Source organism: Mustela putorius, unplaced genomic scaffold, assembly GCF_011764305.1.
Source record: "Mustela putorius furo isolate JIRA1106 unplaced genomic scaffold, ASM1176430v1.1 tig00000461_pilon_pilon_pilon, whole genome shotgun sequence".
NCBI lineage: Eukaryota > Metazoa > Chordata > Mammalia > Carnivora > Mustelidae > Mustela > Mustela putorius.
In genome coordinates this window covers 2,608,471-2,635,558 of record NW_025421390.1, presented here as the reverse complement: position 1 = coordinate 2,635,558, position 27,088 = coordinate 2,608,471, and the positions used below count along the sequence as shown (strand labels likewise).

Below are 27,088 nucleotides of genomic sequence, written 5' to 3'. Positions count from 1 at the left end.
GGCATCCCCCAAACTAGGATTTTCTTAAGTTTCTTGTTTTGTCTGAAATTTAATATAAATGTTGCATTATATATAATAGTTCTATGTTTAGTATAAATACAATACTTATAAATTTTTTCAAAATCCCTGAGTAAAATTAATATCTAAGAAGATGCCTCATGTTTTATTCAGTAGCTTTTAGCACCCTGGCATACTATAAGTTTCCTTTGTCTCAAACTGGACTTTTAGAGCAATGTTCTAGGCTATTTGATGGTTGTACAATATGCTCCTTTTTGGTTTTCTCTTTAGCCCAGGCTATTTATAGTAGTGTATGGTAGGGAGTAGATTAATTGATGATTACTTACTTTGAACCTGAGAGTGTTTCAAAGACTCTGAAATGATAATTTAATATCATTGCCAATAGACTGCACTACAAAAGATGTTAAAGAAAGTAATCCAGATGGAAGGGAAATAATATTAGATGGAAATCCAGATCTACATAAAGGAATGATGAACACTGGAAAAGGTAACTGCAGGGTAAATGTTTAAGCTCTTTTTACATTTAATTCTCTTTTAAGCTAATCAACTGTTTAAACAAAAGTAATAGCAATGTATTATGGGGTTTACAACATGCATTAGTAAATATATGCCAACAATAGCATGAAAACCAGGAGGAGAAAAATAGAAATAAGATATTATAAGGTTCTTTTATTATATCTTAAGTGGTATAAATTCACTTGAAAGCAGACTGTGATAACTATGTAGACCATAAACCCTGAAGCAACCAGTAGAATAATAAAACAACTGTTATAGGTAATAAGCCAACAAAGAAAAGAATGGAATAATAAAGTAATCCAAAAGAAGGCAGATAAAGAAAAAAAGGAACAACAGAGGGAACAAAGAACAAATGAACAAATAGAAAATAGCAAGATGAGACACCTAAATCTAATTATATCAATAATCACATTAAATGTAAATGACCTAAAAAACCCTAATCAAAGGGTAGAGATTGTCAGATTGGCTAGAAAGCAAGACTCAACACACTTTAAGAATGGTAAGAATGAAAGGATGGAAAAAGATATACCATGCTGATGCTGACATTAGTCAAAAAAAAAAACTAGTGGGGCTGTATTAACATAACAGAAACAAAGTAAGATTTCAGAGCAAAGAATATTACCAGGGTAAAAGAAGGTCATTTTATAAATAAAGGGATCAGTTAATCAGGAGGATGTAACAATCCTAAATGTTTATGCCCCAAATAAAAAGGTCCAAAATATGTAGAGCAAGATCTGATAGAACTGTAAGGAGAAACAGACACATCTACAATTATAGTCAGAGATTTTAATATTCCCCTTCAGTAGTTGCTAGGATAAGAACATAGCGAGGATATAGTAAAATCAACACTATCCACCAATATTACCCAACTTTAATAACATTCCACTAACAGTAGAATATACTTTCTCTTTAAATAGAGTACATGAAACTTTTACCCAGAGGGACCATATTCTTGGCTGGGGTTAGCAAACTATTGATTGTGAAGCCAAATCTAGCCTGGTTTTGTACGGCCTATAAACTAAAGATGGTTTTTGCATTTTGAGAGGTTTCTTATGAAAAGGAAAAAAATATGTGACAGGAGAAACTGTATGTGACCCACAAAGTTTAAAATATTTACTGTCTGACCCTTTAAAGAATTTTGCCAGTCTCTGTTTTAGACTATAAAATATGTCTCAATACATTTTAGAGGATTTAAGTCATGAGAAATATGTCCTCCGACCACAGTGGAATTAAATTAGAAATCAATAACAGAAACCTAATTGGAAAATCCCTGATTATCTGGAAACAAAATCACATGCTTCTACATAACCCACTGATTAAAGAAGAAATCCAAAGTGAAATTACAAAGTATTTTGACCTGAGGGAAAATAAAAATACAATATATCAGAATACATAAATGAAATGCCTATGTTAAAAAATTAAAGTCTCAAAGCAATGACCTCAACTTCCACCTTAAGAAATTAGAACAGAGGGGCGCCTGGGTGGCTCAGTGGGTTAGGCCTCTCTCTGCCTTTGGCTCAGGTCATGGTCTCGGGGTCCTGGGATCGAGCCCCGCATCAGGCTCTCTGCTCAGCAGGGAGCCTGCTTCCCTTCTCTCTCTCTCTCCGCCTGCCTCTCTACCTACTTGTGATCTCTGTCTGTCAAATAAATAAATAACATATTTAAAATAAAAAAAAAGAAATTAGAACAGAAAAGCAAATTAAACACAACCAAAGGAAATGAAATAAAGGTCAAAGTGGAAATCAATGAAATACAAAGCAAAGATCAATTAAGAATATGTTATCAAAACCTGGTTGTTTGGGATGAGCAGAATTGATAAACCTTTAGCCAGACTGGTTAGGAAAAAAAAAAAGAGAGAGAGAGAGAGAGAAGATACTTATCAGGAATGAGAGAGGTGCCATCATTACAAATTCTACAGATACTTCAAGGATAATAAGGGAATATTATGAACAACTTCAGGCAAAAATTTTTAACAACTCAGATGAAATGACCAAGTTCCTTGGAAGACAGAAATTACCAAAGCTAACTCAAGAAGAAAGAGATAAACTGAATGGTCACATATCCATTTCCAAAAAACTGAATTTTTGTTTATTTTTTATTTTTAAGATTTTATTTATCCATTTGTAAGACAGAGAGAGAAAGAGAGTGAGAGCAAGCAGGGGGAGTGGGAGAGGGAGAAGCAGGCTCCCTGCTGAGCAAGGACCCTGATGCAGGGCTTGATCCCAGGACCCTGAGATATGACTTGAGCCGAAGGCAGACGCTTATATCAACGGAGCCATTCGGTGCCCCAGCAAAAAATTGAATTTTTAGTTTAAAACATTCCCATAAAGAAAAGTTCTGGTCCACAGGACTTAACTGGTGAATCCTTCCAACATTTAGAGAAAAAAATACCAATCGCACAAACTCTTCCAGAAAAGCGAAGAGAGGAATACTTTCAGGTTTGTTCTTTGAGGCCAGCACTGCCCTGATACCCAAGAAAAGAAAACTCAGGCCACTTTCCCTTATGAACACAGATGTAAAAAATTCTAGACAAAATTTTATCAGATCAAATCCAACTATACATAAAAGATAATATTATTTATTGGGTGCTATTTATCCCAAGAATACAGGACTGGTTTAACATTCAAAAATTAATCATTGCAACTCACCAAATTAATCTAAAAAAGAAAAACCGATCATCTCAATAGATGCAGAAAAAACATCTGACAAAACCCGATATTCATTCTCTAAAAACTCAGCAAACTAGTAATGGAAGGGTACTTCAACCAGATAAAGTACATCTACAGAAAGCCTACAGATAATCTCTGGTAAAAGACTTCATGCTTGTCCCCCAAGATCAGGAACAACACTATGATGTCTGCTCTTACCACTTTGTTTTTTAAGATTTCTTTCATCCATCCATCCATCCATCCATCCATCCATCCATCTAGAGTGTAAGTGGGATGAGGGGCACAGGGAGAGGGAGAATCCCAAGTAGACTTCATGCTGAGCACAGAGCTCAACACTAGGCTGGATCCTGTAACTCTGAAATCATGACCTGAGTTGAAATCAAGACTTGGACAGAAAAATTGAGTCACCCAGGTGCCCATGTTCTTATTGCTTTTATTCAACATTGGAGGTCCTGCCAGTGTAGTCAGGCAAGAAAAGAAAAAAATACATTCAGATTGGAAAGGAAGAAATAAAACTGACATAATTATCCATCTGTTCCACTTGGTGGAATCTACAAAAAGCTACTAGAACTAACAGGTGAATTTAGCAAAACTGCAGGATACAAGATCAATGTACAATAATCATCTATATTTCTATGTTCTAGCAACAAACAACCGAAAATGCAGCACTTACAATAGCATAAAAAATATGAAATATTTAGGAATAAATCTGATAAAAGGCATGAAAGATCCATACATTAAAAACAGCATAGTGTTGAGAGGAAGTAAAGACAACTTAAATAACCGAGAGATTTACCTGGCTCAATGCATTCATATTAACATGCCAGCTCCTTAAATTGATTTATAGGTTCAACACAAACCAAAATCCCAGTAAGTTTAAAAAAAAATAAAAAAGATAAGCTGATTCTAAAATTCATATAGAAATGTGAAGACCTATAATAGCCAGAATAATTAACTTTGACAAGAAGAACAGTTGGAGGGCTGATACTACCTGATTTCAAGACTTATTAAATATCTACAGTAATCAAAACAGAGTGGTATTAATTAAGAATAGATTAATAGGGGCACCTGGGTGTCTCAGTCTGTTAAGCGTCTGCCTTCTGCTCAGGTCATGATCATGATCCCGGAGTCCCGGGATCGAGCCACACGACGGGCTCCTTGTTCAGTGGGTAGTCTGCTTCTCCTGCCCCTCACCCTGCTCTTGTATTCTTTCTCTCACACTCTCTCAAATAAATAAATAAAATCTTTAAAAATGTATATATAAAAAAGAATAGACAAATAGATTGATGCAACAGAATATAGAGTCTGGACATAGAACCACATATATAATGATAACAGATTTTTGGCAAAGTACAAAGATAATTCAGTGAAGAAAGAATAATTAAAAAAAAATACATTGTACTTGGAAGAACTGGATATCCACCTATAAAAATAGGAATTTGATTCATAAATCAATGTACAAAAATGTACTCAAAATTGATCACAGACCTAAACGTAAAACCTAACATTACTATTAAACTTCTAGAGAAAATGTAAGAAAATTTTTGTGACTCTGAATTAAGACAAAGATTTCTTAAATGTGACATCAAAAGTATAATCCATAAATGAACCAATTGAAAAACTGGACTTAATCAAATTTTTACAGACTTCTGTTTTTTAAAATACACTGCTAAAGAAGACAAGCTCCAGCCTGACAGAAACATGTAATAAAGGATTTCTATCAAGAATGTAACATACTTTCATGGTGCCTGGTTGTCTGAGTTGCAAGAGCATGTGACACTTGATCTTGGGGGTCATGAGTTCAAGCCTCACATTGGGTATAGAGATCATGAAAAAATAAAGATTAAAAAGTAAAAGAATGTAACAAACTCTCAAAACTCAACAATGAGAAAACAAAAGTCTCAAAAAATAGGCAAAAGACTTGAATAGTAATTTCAATAGGAAGATAACCCATATAGCAAATAAGCATATGAAAAGATGTTCAACTTTATTAACCTCATTAGTCTTTAGGGAAACATACTGTAAAACCATGATGGAACAAGTGGATATCCATATACCAAAAAAAAAAAAATTATACACATCTATTAGAACATCTAAAATGAAAAGTGTTGTTAAGGATTTGGAGAAATTAGAACTTTATACACTCCTTATAGGAATCTAAAATAATACAATCCGTTTGGAAACAGTTTTGCAGTTTCTTGAAAAGTTAAACTTACACCAATACCATTTCATTGTAGGTAATTCCACAAGAAAAGACAGCATGTTTCTACAGAGATCTGTACATGAATATTCATAGTAGCTTTATATTTAACAGTCTCCAATTTGAAAAAACTCAAATGTCACCAACAGATAAATGGATAAATTGTGATATATTCATATAATGGAATACTACTCAGCAATAAAAAGGTAATGAACTATTGTTCTGTGCACCAGCATGATTAATTTCAAAACAATATTGTGAGCGAAGGAGGAAAATATAAAATTCTAGAAAATGCAAACAGATCTATTGGGACAAAGGGCTGAGAGATCATTGGTTGCCTGGAGAGAGAAGTGCTGGGAGAGGATTATAAAATGGCAGGGGAAATTCTTAGGGTTGATAGATATATTCACTTCTTATTCTGGTGATGGTTTGACAGAGATATACATGTTAACATTTATCAATTGTATTCTCAATCAATTCTATACATGTTTAAAGTTATCAATTATACACCTTATATATATGCAGTTTATTGAATATCAGTTATACCTTAGCTTAATACACTGAAAAATGTATCTAGAAAATAAAGGAGGGGTGCCTGGCTGGCTCAATCAGTAGAGCACATGACTCTTGGTTTTGGGGTTGTAAATTTGAGCCCCACATTGGGTATAGAGATTACTGAAAAATAAAATCTTAGAAAAGAAAAGAAAAGAATTTCAGTTGAAATATAAAAAAGAATTAACATTTATTAGAAATATACCAAGGGGCAAGAACTAGGTAGGTACTTTAAGAATTACAGTATATGTAAATATATCATTTCCTATGTGCCAAGCTCTATTACATGTACTTTAAGTATTTTAAGGTGTTAAATCCTTGCAACTCTTTGAGGTATGGGGACTTTTATTACCCTCATTTTACAGATGAGGAAAAGGAGGTATTAAGTCACAATTTCTGCACAACGGAGCTGAGATTTGAACCTGGGAAGTCTCTTCTTTTGCAGAGTTTTAGTTCCAGGTTACAAAATGAAAGAATTATGACCCACAAAGGCAGTAACTTTTTCTGGATCACAGAATTTATAAGTAATGTAAAGATTTAAACTCAGATTTGTTCTACTCCAAAATATACACTCTTCTATACTAGATTGCTTCCATTCAGTGGTTCAATAGCAGGACTGATGGTATAATACTAGAGATAACTAAGATCTCAAACTATGTGATCCACTTCTTCCATACCCCTTTTACCACTTAATAGAGCTGTCTGGCATGTTTGTTGACTATAGATTAGAAAATGTTTTACGCTGATAAGCAAGTAAGAACTCAAGAAGTATTTGTTGCTTTGTCTTGACAATTCTCTTTTCAGTATTCATAGTATAGCTGTGTCTGTTGAAACTAAGAAACTGAATCTGTGACTTTGGATGATTTTTTCAGGCTAATATTAAAGCCAGTAATTTATCTATGCACTTCTATAAGTAGAATTAAATAGATGTGTATATATCCCTATATCCCTAAAATTGAACAGGAGGATTTTTTTTAACTTTTCCATGAAATCTTCATTTCCTGTGTGTGTGTGTTAGATAATGGTTACTAATCTGGGAGATATGGTTTGATATGTGGTCCAAGTGGCACCCAAGAAGATTTTCTTGGTTAAAGTCATGAGAGTAAACAAGAAAAAAAAAGTATTCCATTATACTGAATGAATTCAACAGACATAAAACTTTTATAATAAAAATGTTTTTAGGTGAATTTTGGAGGCAAAGGGTATTATGAAAAGTGACATTGGAATCAAGACACATCTGAACTCAAATCCTAGCTCTGCCCACTTACCAACTAGGTTACATTGCAGATATAACTTAACTTGGGCTTCAGTTTTGCCTATCTGTGAAATGGGTTAGTAATATTTATTTATTTATTTATTTTTTCAAGATTTTTTATTTGTTGATTTGACAGACAGAGATCACAAGCAGACAGAGAGGCAGGCAGAGAGAGAGAGAGGGAAGCAGGATCCCTGCTGAGCAGAGAGCCCGATGCGGGACTCGATCCCAGGACCCTGAGATCATGACCTGAGCCGAAGGCAGCGGCTTAATCCACTGAGCCACCCAGGCGCCCCTGGGTTAGTAATATTTAATTGAGTTGTGAATGTTAATTAAATGAGATAGTAAATATTGGAGCACTTAACGTAGTGTAAAACATACAGAAAGTACTCTACTAAATGTTCCACTGCTAGCTACTATGAAGGTACTTCTACATAAATATAGAAATCTAAAGCCAGTTTAGATAATGATGAAATGCTGAAATTATTTTCATGTGATCTGTGTACAGAAAATATCAAATAGATTCTAAAAACTGTTAGTTCAGGGAGTATCAAGTTTGATCCTTTTCTATTTAAAGAAATATGTAGCCTAGTGCATTTTATAATTGAGTCTTCTTTAAAGGTGAATTTCTATTTATGTGGTTCCATAACAGATTTGCTTTGGGAATGGAAATTCATGTTCACTCTGACAGTTTTATATAAAACAAACTCCATATTTAACAGCTAACTAGTTTGAATGACTTAAATGCTGATGTAAATTTTATTATTTTTATAATTTATAAAATATTAATAATTATAATAAATTAATATATAATAATATAGTAATTATAATAAAATTATATAATTTATAATAATATTAATTTTATAAATTAACTTCTAGAAAAAATTCTATATTTTTAAAGCCATAGCCTTCATAGGAAAGTATACAGTCAAAGAAAAGTTGCAGACATTTGTTTTGCTTGTTGTATCTTAAGGCACATAATTCATATGAATTGGCTAGGAAGATATTCAGTTAAAAATCAAAACTTCCAGGGTTGCTTGGGTGGATCAATTGGTTAAGTGTCGACTCTTGATTTTGTCTTAGGTTGTGATTTTGGAGTCCTGAGATGGAGCCCAGCATCAGGCTCCCCACTCAGCTGGAAGTCTGCTTTAAATTCTCTTTCTCCCTCTCCCTCTGCCTCCCCACCCCTACCACTCCCACCCTCCCTCTCTTGTGTGTGTGCACTCTCTCTCAGATAATAAATCTTTTTTTTTTTTTAGATTTTATTTATTTATTTGATAGAGATCACAAGTAGGCACAGAGGCAGAAAGAGATAGAGGAGGAAGCAGGCTCCCCGCTGAGCAGAGAGCCCAATGCGGGGTTCGATCCCAGGCCCCTAAGATCATGATCTGAGCCAAAGGCAAAGGCTTTAACCCACTGAGCCACCAAGGTGCCCCAGTAATAAATGTTTAACAAAAAAATCCAGATTTTCCAGTGAGATAATCCAAAAAAAAATTAGTCTTTCAATTTTATTCATTTGTTTTGTTATTCTCACTTACTAAGGGTCAGTCAAAATGAAGAGATGATGTTTAATAAAAGACAGCTTTGTCTGCCCTGAAGGAAAGAGTTCCAAAACTAGATTACCTTCTTTGAAATTGATACCTCACCTTACAAAGTTCATACATAACCATTTGATCTTCTTCATTGTATTTCCTCATTAGTCCATAGAGTTTCAATCAGTTTCTATATGGTGCCTACTTACACGTGTACATCAATAGGTCCAGTGGCTTATCAAGAAAGTCTAAGTCCTCTATATTCTGGTGACATCTCATTTAGATCTGACATTAAGTTCATTTTTTTCCTTCAAGCTATTTCTTTCAAATTTCTTGGCTATTCTTATTGACAACACAAATTTTCAGACCTTCAAACTTAAAATCTTACATTCATTTCCTTCTTTTCTTATCCTCCCATAGGTAAACAGGGGTTAAACTTGTTACTTGTTATAGTTGTTCTTTATTGTGTGCTTCAGATATGTCTCTTTTCATTTTTAAAACTGCCCATTTAACCCACACTCTTAATTGTCAAGTTCGTATTCTAGGCTCTTATATTGCATTGCATTACAGCCTCTTGGTATTTTCCCCAGCCCTCATCTTGTCTTATCCTTTTCCCACTACCCTACACAAAACACAAAATACTTCTCTTCACACACTATTAGAGAAGTATTGCTAGGTGAATAAGGAACTCCTGATTGACTAGAAAAAGGGAATTTAAATAGAATCTCTTTTCCTTTCAGTGATTCTACCTTGAAGGAAAGAAGAAGAGCAGAACCTTCAGGGACTGAAATCACAAGACTTGCTAGAAAGAGACTGATAATATATAATAGCCATTGGAAAGATAAAAGGAGACATAAAATTCAACTTTTGCCTCCCATTCTTTCCCTTTTTGCCTTCCACATACTTCAGTTGGGAATCTTTATATGTGCAGTATATATTTTGTGTTATCCTTGTTATTACAAAGTTTTCTAAAAGGCTAGGTGAGCTGACTGACAGTCGGTGGAAAAAAAGGCAGTCTATTCTGACTGTAGTGACCAAAGGAGTTCAATTCAGACCAAACATCTTACTCCCATTTAGAAGGTCTTCTACTACAAACGCATTACCAGTTCTTTTCCTTTCTCTTTCATTTCTCTCTACTGTCATATTTGTGTTTTCTGTTCCTATCAAATTATCAAAGCCTCCTGGGCAATGAAATATCCATTCCTGCTCTGCAATAGTTTTTGTGTATTGCCTTATCTCTAGGGCCTTGAATAGCATCTAGCACATGGCACATAGTGAACACTCAATAAATTTTTGACGAATGAATGGTTCTTTTCTCTCTGGCAAAATCCATCACTACTTTAAAAAATCGTCAGAAAATATGCCTATTCCAGTAAACTTCTATCCACTATCAATCTAGTTTTAAATCACTTCATTTTCTACTTCTCCTTAACAATTACTTAATAGTTTGTATTTGATTAAGATACTCTTATTATGTTACTTTTTAAACACTCCCAAATCCTTTTTACATATGCTGTATTTTCAAAAAATACCTCAAATTCTTGGGGCACATGAGTGGTTCAGTCAGTTGAGCATTCAACTCTTGATTTTGGCTCAGGTCATGATTTCAGGGTCCTGAGATTGATCTCAACATCATGCTCTGTGCTCAGCAGAGAGTCTGCTTGAGATTCTCTCCCTCTCCCTTTGCCTCCCCCACCCTACTGCTTGCACTCAAATGCAGCCTCTCTCTCTAAAATAAATCAATCTTAAAAAAAAAAAAAAAACACCTCAAATTTTGTATATTATATATGCTGCTCAACAGTGCCTCAGGTGCTGTAGAAAGCTAGATACTCAATAGATGGGCAGGCTACCTCCTTTTTTTTTTTTTTTTAAGATTTTTACTTATTCATTTGACAGAGATCACAAGTAGGCAGAGAGGCAGGCAGAGAGGAAGGGAAGCAGGCTCCCTGCTGAGCAGAGAGCCCAATGTGGGGCTCGATCCCAGGACCCTGAGATCATGACCTGAGCCGAAGGCAGAGGCTTTAACCCACTGAGCCACCCAGGTGCCCCAGGCTACCTCCTTTTAAGACATTCTTGGATCACTGTGATCTGCTTTGAAAGGGAGTTTAGATACTGGATAGGTTATATTTTTTGGTATTTCACTCCTCTATTATGTGACTTTCAGTAAAATTCCTTCAGTGCTCAATTTAAGGAGAAATTAAGGAACCATTTCCTAAAGAAAAAACATTTTAAAGTTATAGAAGTATCTATATGCTGGTACATTTCTCTAGAAATATTTAATGTAATATAAAATTCTGGACTGGTCAGTTTGAATCTCTTCTGCTTTTTTTTTGTTGTTGTTACGGAATGCTTCATCCTGTCATCCTTGCACAGGGGCCATGCTAATGTTCTCTGTATTGTTACACCTTTAGTACCTATGCTGCTGAAGCGAGCACTGCATCTCTTCTTGTCATTTCCACAGAGATGTCCATGCAGCAAAGGAACTAAAATAGTATTATGTAGAAAATATCACCAATCCTAAAAAGACCCCTAATTTCTTCAGAGAGGAAACAGAGATATCCTGAGTTTTGCAGTACTTAATCTATTCCTTAATTGTCTCATGAAAGAGTTAATGTAGTAGAAGGCATTCAAGGAACTACTGAGATGTCAGAATAAAAATACACAAAGTCTAAGACTATTTTCTATAATGCATTTTTGAATAGATTAAGAGTCATGCACTCTCTGCTTCTTTCTCCATCTACACTGTCTTCTGGCTATAAAGTTGGGCAACCTATATAACAAAGCAGTTTCTGAGGATGCCAAACTAATAGTTTCTGAGTCACTCCCATTTTTCTTTGTGAAAGTCTACAACACATGGGTTACTCTCTATATTTCCTCCAAACCCCAAAGTGTTAGGTTGCCAAAGAAAACTTATCAAGTAATATTCCTATTTGCCTTCATGTAATCATTTTAAGTACATACAAATCCACATTAACATAAAATATCAAGCCACAGAATTGAGTTTTAGTTTTACTGACATTTATATATCATACTTCCTGTTTATGATTTCAGAAGTGCAGCCATGCAGTGCTTCTATTAAAAATTGAGTGACTGAGAACAGTTTGAGGATTACAATGACAACTTATCCAAGGGGCGGGGCGGGGGGACACTAAACTTACTACTGCTTTTTTTGGTGGAATTGCTATCTTTGTTGAATATTTTTCAAACATCATTTACTAATAGTGTAGTTAGGAAGGGGAACTTGGTAGTCCTGTGTCCTTGAAACACACACACACACACACACACGCATACACATATAATGTATGTAAGGGTAATACTTGAAAAAATTTGCTTTTTTTCCCTCCTTTTCAGATGTCAATTACCAGTTGGTTATTGTTACGCATTAATTAACAGTCCCACCTGAAGGAGGGAAAAGGTGGAGGTGAATGCAATTCTTAAATAAAAGCCTCTTTATTTATTTGTTCTATCTGAAGCATAATAATGTAGTTTATTTTTTGGTGTCCACTTCAGATTTTGTGTGGGTGTGTGTGTGTGTAGAGAGAAAGCGAGCAATAACTCCTAGTCAGACATCCAAATCCATGTTCTCCTTTCTTTTTGGCCACATAGATAAACTCATTCCCAACCTCCTTTGCAGACAGTTGTGAGCATGTGACCAAGTTAGAGCCAGTGGAATAAGAATGGCAGTTATATGCACTGCTTTTGAGTCTCCTAAAAAACTCCTCTTCTAATGGACTGGAATAGACAAGACCCCACAGGAGACCTTAGAAGTCTGGTACTGAAAGCCTAGGTAATAGAATACCTTGGAAACTAAGTACTGAACTTCTTGTTTATTTTAGCAAGAAACTTGATTATAGCAAATATAATTTGAGCAATTATACATTCTGGGATTGATCTGTATGGCAATTAGCTTACCCTAATTAATTTAATATACAAAACTAGTATTTGCAGTGTCCCTATGATGCACAACACCATTGGGCATTATTTACATTGTAATGTATATAAATGGCATTTCCTGAAGTAGGATTAAGAAGCTACAGGTATGTATACATATGGATATACATAAATCTTTATCCCAGGACTTATGCAACAATGTAGTTCTGCCAAACTAACTCCAGCTACCCTCCTACTTTTTATTGTACACAAGCATCAGTTTGTATAATACTGTATCTGTGCTAACAAACTGAGGTAGAATGCATCATCCAACAAAAATCTTAAGGGGAAAATGCATATTTAGGATACAAATCAGAATTTTTTTTTTAGATTTGTTCAACTGTTAGCTACCTACTATACTTGTATAACCTAATACCCTCTGGTATGTGTTAGGCTGAAAGAGTGTTAGGATCCCTCATCTGCCTTCACCCACTCCAAGCTTACTGCTGTAATAAAAATTTTCTGGGTTTTGCTTTCCTCATCTGTAAGATGAGAGCTGGATTATATGAACTCAAAGATCCCATCACTAAAATTCTGCTATAATGTCATTGATATAATATCAGTTGACATAACTGACAGTCAATAGCTATGGAGCTATTGGTAGAAATAATTGTTAATGTGAGTGTTCCTTTGGATTCCAAATTGATCCTATAGAGGTCTTATTAGTATCTTGGAAGTTTTTAAAATTTTTTAAGATTTTACTTATTTATTTGACACAGAGAAATCACAAGTAGGCAGAGAGGCAGGCAGGGGTGGGGGGGAAGCAGGCTCCCCACTGAGCAGAGAGCCTGATGCAGGGCTCAATCCCAGGACCCTGAGATTATGACCTGAGCTGAAGGCAGAGGCTTAACCCACTGAACCACCCAGGTGCCCCTCCTGGAAGTTTTTTAAAAAGGTATCTAACTTGCACCAATTCATAATGAAAGAGGCACAGAGAGGTTCCATTCTTTTCCTAAATAAAAAAACTACTAAGTTGAAAAGGTATCTAATTTTAAAGTGGGTGTCACACCTCTCCGATTTCTGTGCTCATGGGTGGAAAAGTACCAATGCTAATGCAGAATGTGCTATCTATTGAAATAATATATCATATCATATTGAAAAAAAGGAAAAAATTAAATAGTAGAGTATATAGTTATTCACTGAATTTAGTAGTTAAAGCCTTAAATTTTATTTCTCCTAATCGTATATTTATGCTCCAGTGTTTCAATGTAGCAATAGCCAATATAGCAAGTTCAGGATTCTGGCAAAATCATCGAAGTCATAATTACCTTTGTCATAATTAACACACTAAATCACATTTTTGGTATGGCTAACAGAAGTGAATCTTTGCTAATTAATTTGTCTGCAGTTGGGGTTTTAATATCATGGATTTCAACTTTGGTTAAAGCTAAACTATACATTATCCAGACTTGATGCAGGCATGGACTTGGCTTTTCTTCACATTCTTTTACTGCAGGAAGCTGCGGAAATACGGACCTTACTCTGGATGCTGTTTTAGAAAGGAGAAAGAACAGGCTCTTGTAACATTGTCCAAAGTAGAGTTCTTATATTAATAAAAAGCATGTAGAGGCTGGAGTAGCTAAGAGGGAATCACAGTGATTTTTTTTTTCCCAAACAAAAGGAATAAAACAAAAGAGAAAGCCTATAGTAGTATTTTGAGTAGATAAGTATGGATTTTTTTTTTTAAAGATTTTATTTATTTATTTGACAGAGAGAGAGATCACAAATAGGCAGAGAGACAGACAGAGAGAGAGATGAGGAGAAGCAGGCTCCCTGCTGAGCAGAGAGCCCTATGCGGGACTCGATCCCAGGCCCCTGGGATCATGACCTGAGCCAAAGGTAGAGGCTTAACCCACTGAGCCACCCAGGCGCCCCAATAAGTATGGATTCTAAGATATCCTTTACAATACTGCAGAAATTGGGGGAAAAAAAAGATCTTTAGAATAAGGGCATGGATAAGTACATTTTGGTATATCCATACATTCCAATATATGGATGTGAGAAGCATCTTGTAAAAATATTCAATAACATGAAAAAATGGTCATTAAAAACTATAAATCCTTTATCCCTATTAAACAGGATTCAATCTTATTCCTTTTCATCCTCCATATAAATAGGAGCATAATGAAAGAGATGTTTAACAGAAAGATGCATAGACAGTGAATTTCAAAACCTAAAGTGATTTTTAGAGTTCATTTAGACAAAATCCATCATCTTGCAAAGGAAACTGATACTCTGGAGAATGAAATGTCTCACCTAAGGTTTCAATCCCTTTAGCACTGCCAGTTGCTGTAACTGAGGTTTTCTTAAGTCCCCATATTTGGAATGTTTCACTTTCTACTACTACATGCTACATCAGAGATTGGGTCAGACACAGAAGAAAGAGTAATGAAGGGAAGGCCAAAGTCTAGATATCCCAGTCTATCCTTTCTTTTTTATTATTTTTTAAAGATTTTATTTATTTATTTAACAGACAGAGATCACAAGTAGGCAGAGAGGCAGGCAGAGAGAGGAGGAAGCAGGCTCCCTGCTCAGCAGAGAGCCCGATGTGGGGCTCGATCCCAGGACCCTGAGATCATGACCTGAGCTGAAGGTAGAAGCTTACCCACTGAGCCACCCAGGTGCCCGGTTATCCTTTCTTTTGGAGGGGGGAGTACAGAGCAGAAGGGGATGATAATGACCTTTCATAAAAAATTATAGAGGTATCTATGTAGAGAGATATCTGTATATCCTAATATAGGAAATTAGGATTCTAATTAGGAAATTAGAAATTTAGGATTCTAAATCTTTAACTTTTTTTTTTTTTTAAAGATTTTTATTAATTTATTTGACAGAGAGCGAGACACAGCAAGAGAGGGCACACAAGCAGGGGGAGTGGGAGAGGGAGAAGCAGGCTTCCTGCTGAGCAGAGAGCCAGGTTCAGGGCTTGATCCCAGGACCCTGGGATCATGACCTGAGCTGAAGGCCTACGCTTAATACAACTTGTGTAGAACCCAAATCATTTCTTTGTCTCATGTAATACTGGTAGTGGAAGTGCTTAGATTACAATTTAGGACTATTCATTTTTTCATCTGCTTTTGTCTGCCTCTTCCACTAGAATATATCTTCCAAAAGGACAGGCCTATATCTTTTTTCTGTTGATTCCAGTGCCCAGCAAGTGTTTGACACACAAATCACTAAGTATTTGGTGAGTGAATGAATCATAGCTACTAAGAAGCAGTAATCCTGTATTAACTTAGACTAGATTTCTTCTGGATAGTTTCTCAAGCTTTGCAGTTCCATCACCAGTCTAAGTTAATTTTAGAATTAGATGAACCTGCTTTGTTCATATGCTTTGTATTTCAGCCTAGAACTGTTTAAACTGTTAACTGTTTAAAGTTAACTGTTAAAACAGAACTGTTTTATAGTATTAGTTTAGGCATTCTTAAAACTCTTGTGCTAAATCTGCGGTTTGGAAATAACCTTGGCCTGCAATTTTATTTAGATTTCCATCCACAGATGAATGTGTACATCTGTACCATGAATTAGTGGTGTACATGTGAGATTAAACTGATGATGAGTTGGGAGACAACACTGTTAGGTGAGCATGTCTGAAAATAGGAAAAGCGAGATAATGATACCTTAGGCTGAAATAAGTATATATTTAAACTTATATCCTCAAAGTAAGTGTAAGTTTTGAACCTGACAAAAACAAGTAAATATTTTGAAGAGTGGGTTTTTCCTTAAAGGTAAGATACTAAAATCAAAACCAAAACACTGAACCCAAACTTAAATATTAGTCTCAGTTTTAAAAGGTACATTTTTCTCTTTAGACTTATTTTCAGTATAAAAGTTGTAGAAAATTAAAAGTTTTTTTATAGCAAAATTTTTACCAGATGAAGAATCCTAGAAAATATTGGCCTTTTAAGCTCATTTCTAGGAATTTGTCCTAACTTAGGAAATAACGTGAAATGCTAAAACAGACTTAAGCATAAAAGTTCATAGCAGCATTACTTATAAGAAACAAAGGAAAACAGCTTAAATGAGCTAGAAATACTACTCAAATATATAATGTTATACAGCCATTGAAAATTTTTTTGAGGACTTTTAAATAACTTGAGGAAACATTTCTGGTATATTGTTATGAAAAAAGGCAGTGTACTCAAGTAGTTTAAATCTCTTAAGCTTAAAAAACTATGTGGAAATATGTCAACCTCAATAGTCAGTTGCCTGTAAATAAGAGAGCTACTGGTTATGGAGTATCCAAAACAAATACTGATATATCTCCTATAAATTATAAAAGTATAAGGGTTTAATATAGTTTAGTAATGATTTTAACATAGTAGCTTCTCAATATGTTCATGGATGATGAAGATGGTTAGAGTAAGGGCACCTCAATTAATTTATCAAGTTCCTTGAATCTGTCTGTTAGGTAGTACCTCTTCCACCAAGGGTTTAATGATATATTACAGTGTCAAAAAGCTGTCCCTAAAATTCCTCTTAGTTTGTGTGGTGCACTTTTGCAAACTATTATTTTGTACTTCAAAAAGAAGGGTCTCTTATGTGCTAATTTATTAAAAACACAAAAGAGAGAAAAATTTGTTCTTACCTTGTTTATTTTGGTCAGCTGTGAGCTTCAGGTAAGATTCTGTGATCTGATGTCACTAGCAAAAAGGTTTCTTGTGGAAATAACTAGCAATAGTACTTACCTTGTAGGCTTGTGGTAAGTGTTAGAGGTAATGTATGTCAAGTTCCTAGCATGCACTGCACACAGGTATTCTGTAAATGGTGGCTCTTATAATACTGTATACTACTGTGACATCTTATTGTTCTATTCCTATATATAGAGTGAGCTGAAAAAATATGAAGTGCAATCTATTTAAAAACATTCTAGACCTCCAGATAAAGATGGGAAGTAAAGGCAGACCACAAAGTCTTCCTCTTCAAATCTCTTACAATACAGGAAAAGCAAACAACAGTAAAAAATTCCTTTAAAAACAAAAAATGTCTGTAACCTAAGCCAGTGAAGACCAAAATAATACTATTATTTCAAGACCAATACATTTGAATACCAAGAAATGAAATATGCCTGGAAATCAAATTCTCAGCAAATGGGAAGACTGACAATCCCAACACATTCCCCTATTCAATTCATTTTTCTATTCTAAGTGATTACACCTCATCTCTTCTGCTAAATCTCTCATATTTCCCCCTTTCCCCCAAACTCTTGTGTTACTGTAAAATAGAAGCAGTCACAAGAAAAACTCATCTTTCTTACACCCTGTTTACCAACCTCTCTTCTTCTGTACTTAATACTGTTTTCCTTTATGAAGGATCAACTATTTTTTCTCTTAAATAAGGCATACTCCCTAGCTGTGTCCCCATTCTGTTATCTTGTAAACTCAAGGATTGTGTTCCTGTGATTATTTCCTCCATTTCCTGCATCCTCATTGTCTCTCTCTTTACTGGATTATTCTAATCAGTAAACATACTATAATGTTTCCCATTCTAAATATACTATCACCACCTTTCCCCCTCTACTTACTGAGTGAGCCCATTTTTCTACTCCCCTTTATATAAAACTTTTTAAAGACTGTGCTTGCAGTTTCCACTTCCTCGCTTTACATCATCCCTTCAGTCCATTTCAATTAGGATTACTGTTTCTACAGTCCCACCTAAACTAGGCTTATTGAAATCACCAATGAACTTCTTGCCACATCATTTTCCTCTTCTCAAATGTTTGGGATGGCAGGCATATTCCTCACTCCTTTTTTCCTTCTCTATCAACATTTATTTTCCCTTGGGTCATCTCATCAAGTTCTTTTTTTCCTTTTTTAATGTTGCAGATGTTCTAAAATTTGTATTCTATTCTTCATATCTCTGTCGAACTCTGAACTTATGCCCAATTGCCAGCGTAGGAGATGTCCAGCAAGGACTTCAAAGTTAACACATTCAAAACCAATCTCTTTATTTTCTTCTCACCCTCAATTTACTTCTCTCCAGGTCTTCCCCTGGGTCAATAAATGACATTATTTTCATCCCTTTGCTCAAGACAAAAATCTAGAAGTCATCCTTAATTCCTTTCTGTGCCGGTTACTAAGCTGTTATCTCTTAATTATAAACCCTTCCACACTTATAATCTTTTGTCCTGACAGGATGGGACTCTGTAAACTACATTTCTATTCTGGCAACTGAATCCTTGCCGCATTCTGTTAATAAGGCGTATTAGAGAAAGACTGAAAGTCAAGAAGAGAGGGGAAAAGAACTCTCTCCTTGTTATCTTTCTGCACATGTCAGGGTTGTCCCAGTTATGGACCTTCACCCTCACAGTGGCAGTCAGCTCCAAATTTCAAATATTTCCCTCTCCTAGAACCAGTTCCAGCATACCCAACATACCCTGTCAGAGGTACCAGCAGCAAATGGGCAGCAACCTGTCTTCTGAGGCCAGGGTTCCAGCTCTGCTTAGTCTCCCCTTCTAGCTTCTGGGTTCTAAAAACTCTAGGCCTTCCTTGTGTTTATCGAGTTTTAGGTGTAGTGGCTGCTTCTTGAAGTTAATCTTATTTCAGTGTTCCCTTTTTGCATTTTCAGTTCTACAGCACCTATCTGACCATTCTTTATACCTGGTTATTGCTATTGAAATACTTAGGGGCAACCTGAATTACTGCTCTGAAGCATACATCATCTCCCCCCTTCTCATTACACTTAGAACAAAATTCATTCGCCTCACAACCCTTTTTGTGATCTGATCTATCCATTCTCTAGTCTCATCTCTCACCACTTTTTGGTTACTCATTTGGCTCTAATGATTCTGTCTTGAACACACCACTTTCCCACTACAAGACCTTTGTATTTACTCTTTTCTGTGTCTGGAGTGCCCAGGTCTTTCCCTGGCTTCACTCAGATCTCTTCTCAGGTGTCATTTTACACGGAGAGAGGCCTGCTCTCATGTTCTATATAAAATGCACAATTCCTTCCCCTATCCTTCCACTTTCTTACTTGGGGTTCTTCATATTACTACTTGACATTGTTACAAGTTTATTTATTTCTCTCTCCCCTATCCTTAACTAAAAGCTTCATCAAGGCAGAATATCTTATTTACCACTGTTGCTAGTACTCAATAAATTCCAGGTGACAAATGAATTTAATAAATTGCAGTGAACGTAGGAGAAAAGTAGACCAAAGTAATTGCAAAGAAAATCATGTAAGTGAGACAAAGATAACACAATAAATCTGATTCATCTTCCTGAGCACATAATACAACAAATGAATCAGAAAAAGCACATAAAGATGTAACGGAAGAGAATTTCCACAAAATAATGAAAGAACTGAACCTGCAGAAAAATAATGAACACATAATATTCAGTAACTGAGGCATATCCTGGTTAAGCTACTAACCATAAAGAATGAAGGAAAAACTTCTCAGATCTCCAGGCAGAAAACTAAATAACTTATCTAGAGGGAGGAAATCATGCTGGCCTTAGACTTCCTCTAAGCAATATTCAAAGCCAGAAAACAAAGGAAAAATGTCTGTACAGTTTTGAGGCAAAGCCAGCATGACCCCAAACTATTACATTTAAGTAAGTGTCATTTGAGAACTGATGAAAAAAGCAAACACAGCATCCATGGATCCATGTAGAAAAAAGCAAAAAACAAGAAACTAGTGAAGAGCAGATAACTGATCAATCAAAATTAATAACTAGGATATTGAGAATCAAGCCATGTTGTGAGCACTGCATTAAGATCAAGACCAAGTGTTCAAAGAAATTAGAATTATAAATCAGAAATAAACATTAAAACCTTAACTTTGTAAAAATGATGATGTAAAAATACATTTTTCACGGCAGAGTCTGTTAGCATTTCTAAATTTGAAACATAGATTTAAAACAAAGTCTCCAAACTCCTATTTAAATTTCAGGTATTTTAGAAAATAAGATCTCTTGTGGTAAAGAAACATTTCCCTAAAAGTTCAGCAATTCCTTCAGTTATCTTACCACTACCAAATTAAAATAATTTTAAATTTAATACTTTTTAACTTAAGTGTAATGTACACATTCTGATCTTAAATAAGATTATCTTATTTGTATAAATGCATAGAAATGCCTACCATGACGTTCACTTAAAACTGACGTTAAGATCTAGGATCTGATATTTTAAAACATTCCTATAACTTTCTATATTGTTTAAAATATTTGTAAGTGAACATGTATTACGAACATTTGTTATTTTTATAAAAACACTATTATACACAACAATGTAAATATACTTAGTACTACTGAACTGTACTTTTAAAAAAATGGCTAAGATGGTAAATTTTGCGCTATGTGTTTTTTACTACAATTTAAAATAAAAAATAAAAAATTTTAAACATACTGTTATAAAATAGATCCAGCCATTATAGCTTTACAGATAGATTTTGACTATGCTAAATTTTTCTTAAATCAATTTTACCACCAAAGGTTACCTCTCAGGTTATGCCATTCACAGAATATTCTCCACTTGCCTATACTTTATCTAATTTAATTTTAGAGAGCAGAGATTATTCACTGGTAGGCATTATTACAAGTATACAAAATGAAAAAAGTACTTACGAAGAATAACTTTAATAATGTGTTACTTTATGAAATATCCTAGTGTAAAAATGTAAATATATGTCATTTGACTTACATATTTAGTGGGTTTTTTGAGTTTTAGTGGTTTTTTTTTGTGATTGTTAAGATAATTTTTGCTCATTTTTTAAAAAGGTTTTATTTATTTAGATAGCTAGCACAAGCAGGGGGAGCAGCAAGGCAGAGGGAGAGAGAGAAACAGGCTCCCTGCTCTGCAGGGAGCCTGATGCAGGGTACAGTGTGGGGCATGATCCCATGACTGAGTCACCCAAGCACCCAATTTGGCTCATTTTAAAAAAGAAAAAGCAAAAATTATCATAACCACACGTAACACACTTTGATATGTTTTTCCCCATCCTTTGTCTATGCATATAAATAGCTGCATTTTCAAATAAATGAGAAATAGTTTTATAACCTAAAAAATTTAACTGTGCATTAAATTACTATTAATATTTTTCTGTGGCATTAAGTACTTTTAGATATCACATAATATTCCATTTGATTGATATACCATTTAACCACTGCGCTACTGTTGAATATTCAGGTTGTTTCCTCTGTATAGATACTGTAGTGAGTATATATATAAATCTTGCCTTTGGGCGCCTGGGTGGCTCAGTGGGTTAAAGCCTCTGCCTTCCACTCAGGTCATGGTCTCAGGATCCTGGGATCAAGCCCCATATGGGGCCCTCTGCTCAGCTGGGAGCCTGCTTCCCCCTCTCATCTCTGCCTGACTCTCTGCCTGTTTGTGATCTCTGTCTGTCAGATAAATACATGAAATCTTTAAATTAAAAAAAAAATCTTGATTTCATATTTATTTCTTTAGGATTGGTTTCTGGAAGTGGAACTACTGTATCAAAGATTTGGACATTTTTAAGACCCCAGAAAGGTAATACAGTATTAAATGTGATTATAAATGTGAACACATTCTTAGCAACACTAGCTATTAACACTTATTACTTATTTTCAATCTTTGTCAATCTGATGGGGAGACTCCTGTGTAATTTAATTTGATAAAATTGCATTTTTGCACATATACTCATATTAATAACTTTACTACCTCAAGGACTTAATATTCTTTGTCTTCTCTATGATGCTTACTCAGCTGGTTAAGAAATGTATTTTTTATTGACTTTGGCAGTCTTTCTTTTAAAATAAATTATATTTTGAACACATACAAAGGTGAAGAAAAATAGCATAAGGAAGGATCCAAATTATTTTACTTAGTAAAAAAAAGGTAAGATTGTGTATCATTCTTTTTTTTTTTAAGATTTCTTTTATTTATTTATTTGACAGAGAGAGAGAGATCACAAGTAGGCAGAGAGGCAGGCAGAGAGAGGGGGAAGCAGGCTCCCTACTGAGCAGAGAGCCTGATGAGGGGCTCGATCCCAGGACCCTGAGATCATGACCTGAGCCTAAGGCAGAGGCTTAACCCACTGAGCGACCCAGATGCCCCAAGACTGTGTATCATTCGTAATGTGGTAAATAGAGCATTATTACAATAAGCTAGTAATATTGTATTTTATTTATTGAATTTCTTTTCTGAAATCATATTGAATTTATTGCTTAATGTGCCATTTTCATTATAGCACTATCCAAAATGTTTCCTAAATGCTTATTAGTTTTTATAAGGTTAAGAAAAACATTCACTAGGTAACTACTTTGAAATAATTGCCTCAACTCTGCTTTCATTCCTAGTGCCTAGAAACAGACTTGCCTACTTTAATTTTCTTTCATGTTATCATTACTATGAAGTCATTCTATAGATAGGGTAATAAGCATTCTGGCATGTAGAAAAATAGCATCTGTGAAACTATATGGCACAGTTTGGTTGGGGCTGTTCCTCCCTCAGAACTTCATTATGTAATTTAAAAGTGTTTACTTAAGCTCCTTTGGGCTGCCTCCATGGTAGCTATGAAGTCACAGAATTAGGAACAGTTTAGGGCCTGATAACAAAGTCTATCTGTTTAATGTGAATGCTCTGTCAAGTTGTTTTTTTTTTTTTTTTTTATCATTGCTGTATAAGAACCTTTAAAAACAAAAATATACGTAATTCATTTTTTTTAAAAACACATATGCTTCTTCAAAAATCATTAAGAAATACTCAAAGGGTTCATAAATGTGTTTTTGCTCATCTTTTAGATGTGCTTATTTTTTAAACTTGTATTCCATACTATGGATTCACAGTATGATTTTGACTCAATATAATTATAAATGGTTATGCAAAATGACCAAATTGTGTAGAGGTATTAGCCTTTAGGAAAGTACAAATTATTAAAATTCTATTTCTAAGCCAAGAAAGCACTATTTCTAAGTCATAAATGAAATCTTTCTAAGAGAACATCGAAGATGTGTAAATTATAATAATACCAGTTTTAGGAGAATTTAAAAAGATATTAGATTATAAGAAAAGATTGTTTGTGATTACTCAAAGAAGGGTAGTATTTTCAGTTCCTAAGAGAACTCTTGAGCCTTTTTACCAACCAAATAATTATGTGTACTGGTTTTATTATTTATTTTTAAGATTATTTATTTATTTACTTGTTTGACAGAGATCACAAGTAGTAGGCAGAGAGGCCGACAGAGAGAGAGGAGGAAGCAGGATCCCCGTGGAGCAGAGATCCCGATGTGGGGCTCGATTCCAGGACCCTGGGATCATGACCTGAGCTGAAGGCAGAGGGTTTAACCCACTGAGCCACCCAGGCACCCCTGTGTACTGGTTTTAAAGAAAAATAATGCAATGTGCATTGTAAACATGGAAGAAGAGTCATTTTAAATTTTGTATTTTAATAATCAAGTGGTATATCATCTAAAAGGCAACACACAAATTCTTATAAAATACCAAAAATTTCAACCATTCCTTTTAGAATCATTGAGTTTTATGAATAAACAAGCCTAAGTCAAGATCTTGACTTATACAGCTCTTTTAAAGAAGTGTCATTTTAATTATGTAACATGAAATTTGTTATAAAATTGTTTACTGGAATAGTCCCCTTATAGCATTTTGCTTTTTAACTCAGAAGTAAAGACATGTCATTGATGGCCTTCCCAATGATTTGGTGAGGTATAAAGTCAGGGATTATTCAGGGAAGGAACAGAAAAAACTTTTAGGACCTGATTATCTTTAAGGTATAGCCACTGTGGGGATCCTACTTGGTTTGGGAGAGAGGGGGTATCTGTGTATAGGACACCTGACCTGCAGTGGGGAGAATGGTCAGGAGAGAGAAGGAGGAAAGATGAGACAAACTGCCTACTTGGATTGGTTTAGAATTAGCTTTGCTGTAACAATGGAATGTTTGGGTTTTTGTATCTCATTCTGCTATCAAAAGAGGATGTTTGGTTTCTTATGTTTAAACATTTTTAATATACAGTATTTTGTTTATAAATCTATTTATCTGAAGTTAATAGGTATGGTGATTTTAAACACATTGCAAATTCTTTGGCACTCCTTCCATTAAAAGAGGAGTGTAATTCCCCTCTCTAGAATATGTATGGCATTAGTAATTTTTCTCTGTAACAAACAGAATGTGATGGATATGATGCTGCATGATTTCTAAGGAGGATTATGTCATAGAAGGTGATACAGCTTTACCTGGCTCTGAGTCTCTGGACACTTGGAACCCAGCAAGCCTGTTGTAAGAAAGCCCAAACCTTAAGAAGAGGTTTTTGTGAAGGTGTTCTGACCTGAGAGTCCCAGCTAAGGTCCCAGTCATCAGTAAGTACTGATCACTAGATATGTTAAGTGAACAAGCCTTTGGATGATACCAGCTTCCAGCCTATGGGCTGCTCCAGAGGAGGCCAAGTGGATTAGAAACAAGCTATCCCTGCAGAGCCCCACCCAGACTGCATATTCAAGTAAAGTAATGAATAGGTTCTGGGGTGGTTGGTTATGTACTTGAGTGCCTGTTTGCAGGGACTAGCTCTAGCTCAGGTTAGGTGTAACAAGTAGGAAGGAGATGGAGGAGGCAAAAGAAAATGCTTTCCCTCCACTTTTCCTCTTTTTCTTAGCCATACTGGGACCTTAGCACCTACTAACATTAACTATTGGTGATTAAGTATGGTTTTGAAGTGCCATCAGGAGCCAAAAAAATACCATAATGGGGACCTATCTAAACTTCTTTTCCTCGGAGGCTTCGCCTCTGAGCAGGGAAAAGAGAAAGCTTGAGTATATTTCCCCTTCTCTTCTCCCCTAGGTATCCCTAGTTTCAAAAATGAGGGGAAAGCAAGATTTAATCATCTCCTGCCCTCATCTCTTCTGAATTCAAATCTTTGGAAAGGTGCTTCCCCTACTCCCCTAAAAGAATACAGACTTTTCAATTTCATGAAGGGACCAAACCTGCAACATATTTTCATTCCTGATCAAGGAAGCAGGATTTACTGACCAAAGTTACACAATAAGGACACCATTCTGGCTTTAGTTACTCATCAGTGTCCTTGAAAGGTTCCTATGGCTCCCCTTCCCCTAAATGTGGGCACTCCCCAGGGTTCTCTTCTCAGACCTCACATTTTGTACTTTGTGGTTCATCTTATACATTCCCATGACTTCAGTTGCCATCTACATTTTATTGACCCTAGAGAGCCAGACTTTACTTCCAATGCTCCTGGGCCAGTTCTCTAATAGCTCAAATCCCACAGAACAGAAGAGAGTTGGTTCTTCCTCCTGGATCTAAGGCCCACTCATCCCAATCCATGCACTGGACCAGAAACCTGGGGATCTCCTGCCCTTGCTCATAAAACCATTCCACCAATTCATTTTAATTACTTTTCTTGATTCCCTCTTCTCTCTATGCCCACTGTCATTAGGTACACAGCAGCGGTCCCAATCCATTCTTACTTGGAATTCAGGTTGTTTTACATTCCATCTTGGGAGTCTCCAGGACCCCAGGCAATGTCATCTTTTTAAAGACCTGTAATCTTTTCACACCTGACCATGCATTTTTATTAAAAAATCCTTTCTTGGGGCGCCTGGGTGGCTCAGTGGGTTAAGCTGCTGACTTCGGCTCAGGTCATGATCTCAGGGTCCTGGGATCAAGTCCCGCATCGGGCTCTCTGCTCTCTCTCTCTGCCTGCCTCTCTGCCTACTTGTGATCTCTCTCTGTCAAATAAATAAAATCTTAAAAAAAAAAAAAAAATCCTTTCTTGGTTTTCCCTTTCCTTTAGGTTTAATCCTGAAGCCCATTAGTCCTTTACTCACAACCCCCCTGAAAATGTATGTAAAACTGTAGTATAGATCTGTAGGCACATTTTTCTGGAGAGAGGCCACATTGCTTCCTATAGGCTCTCAAAAGGGTACCTGTCTACAAAAAGGTTAAAAACGTGTACCTCTCAGGATAAAGTTCAGACTCCTCTGGCCTTTTGTCCGGTTCCTTTCTCACAGGTCTTTACTCCCTTCTTGTGCTGTACTTCTCTCTCTGTGGTTCCAGGCCTTTATACATTCTGCTTTGCCTTCTCAGCTTAGGAATCCCCTTCATTTCCTAGCTAGCCTAACTGACCATCCAGAAGACCACATTCTTTCTTTCAAGAAACACCTCAGATCACGCTACCTAGAGAAAACTGTGTAGCCTAGCAATTGCTCTTTTTTAGCATTTACCCTCTGGATTTCAGAACTTGGGTGAGGCAGTTGTGGGGGGGGGGGGAAGGAAAAAAAAACATAAAGCCTGTAAAACAAGCAAGGACTGATAATCGTTTCTGCAGCACTTGTACACTGTAAAACTCTAGGCTGCAATATACATTTTTACAGTACTCTCTAGGAAGAAATTGGATGGTAAATGTGTAATTTATATTTGTTAGCAGTTTTTTGTTGTTTTTTTTTATTTTTAATTTTTTATAAACAT

At 35.5% G+C, this 27,088-nt stretch overlaps 1 long non-coding RNA gene and 1 pseudogene across 4 annotated transcripts in view; one reads left to right on the top strand and one right to left on the bottom strand.

Annotated features, from left to right (window-relative positions):
• Positions 1–23,850, top strand: part of LOC101677573 — a 40,440-nt gene extending 16,590 nt beyond the window's left edge. Inside the window, exons 3-5 of one of the 4 annotated variants that reach the window (XR_001176776.2) lie at positions 404–516; positions 22,081–22,143; positions 23,807–23,850. This is a non-coding gene — a long non-coding RNA (uncharacterized LOC101677573). Of the gene's footprint in view, positions 1–403; positions 2,051–5,440; positions 7,318–22,080; positions 22,144–23,806 lie in introns of those variants that run through there. The other 3 variants (XR_006606947.1, XR_006606945.1, XR_006606946.1) reach the window with 3 other exon arrangements.
• On the bottom strand, positions 11,078–11,177 carry LOC123392239 (annotated as a pseudogene).
• Positions 23,851–27,088: the final 3,238 nt, after the last annotated feature.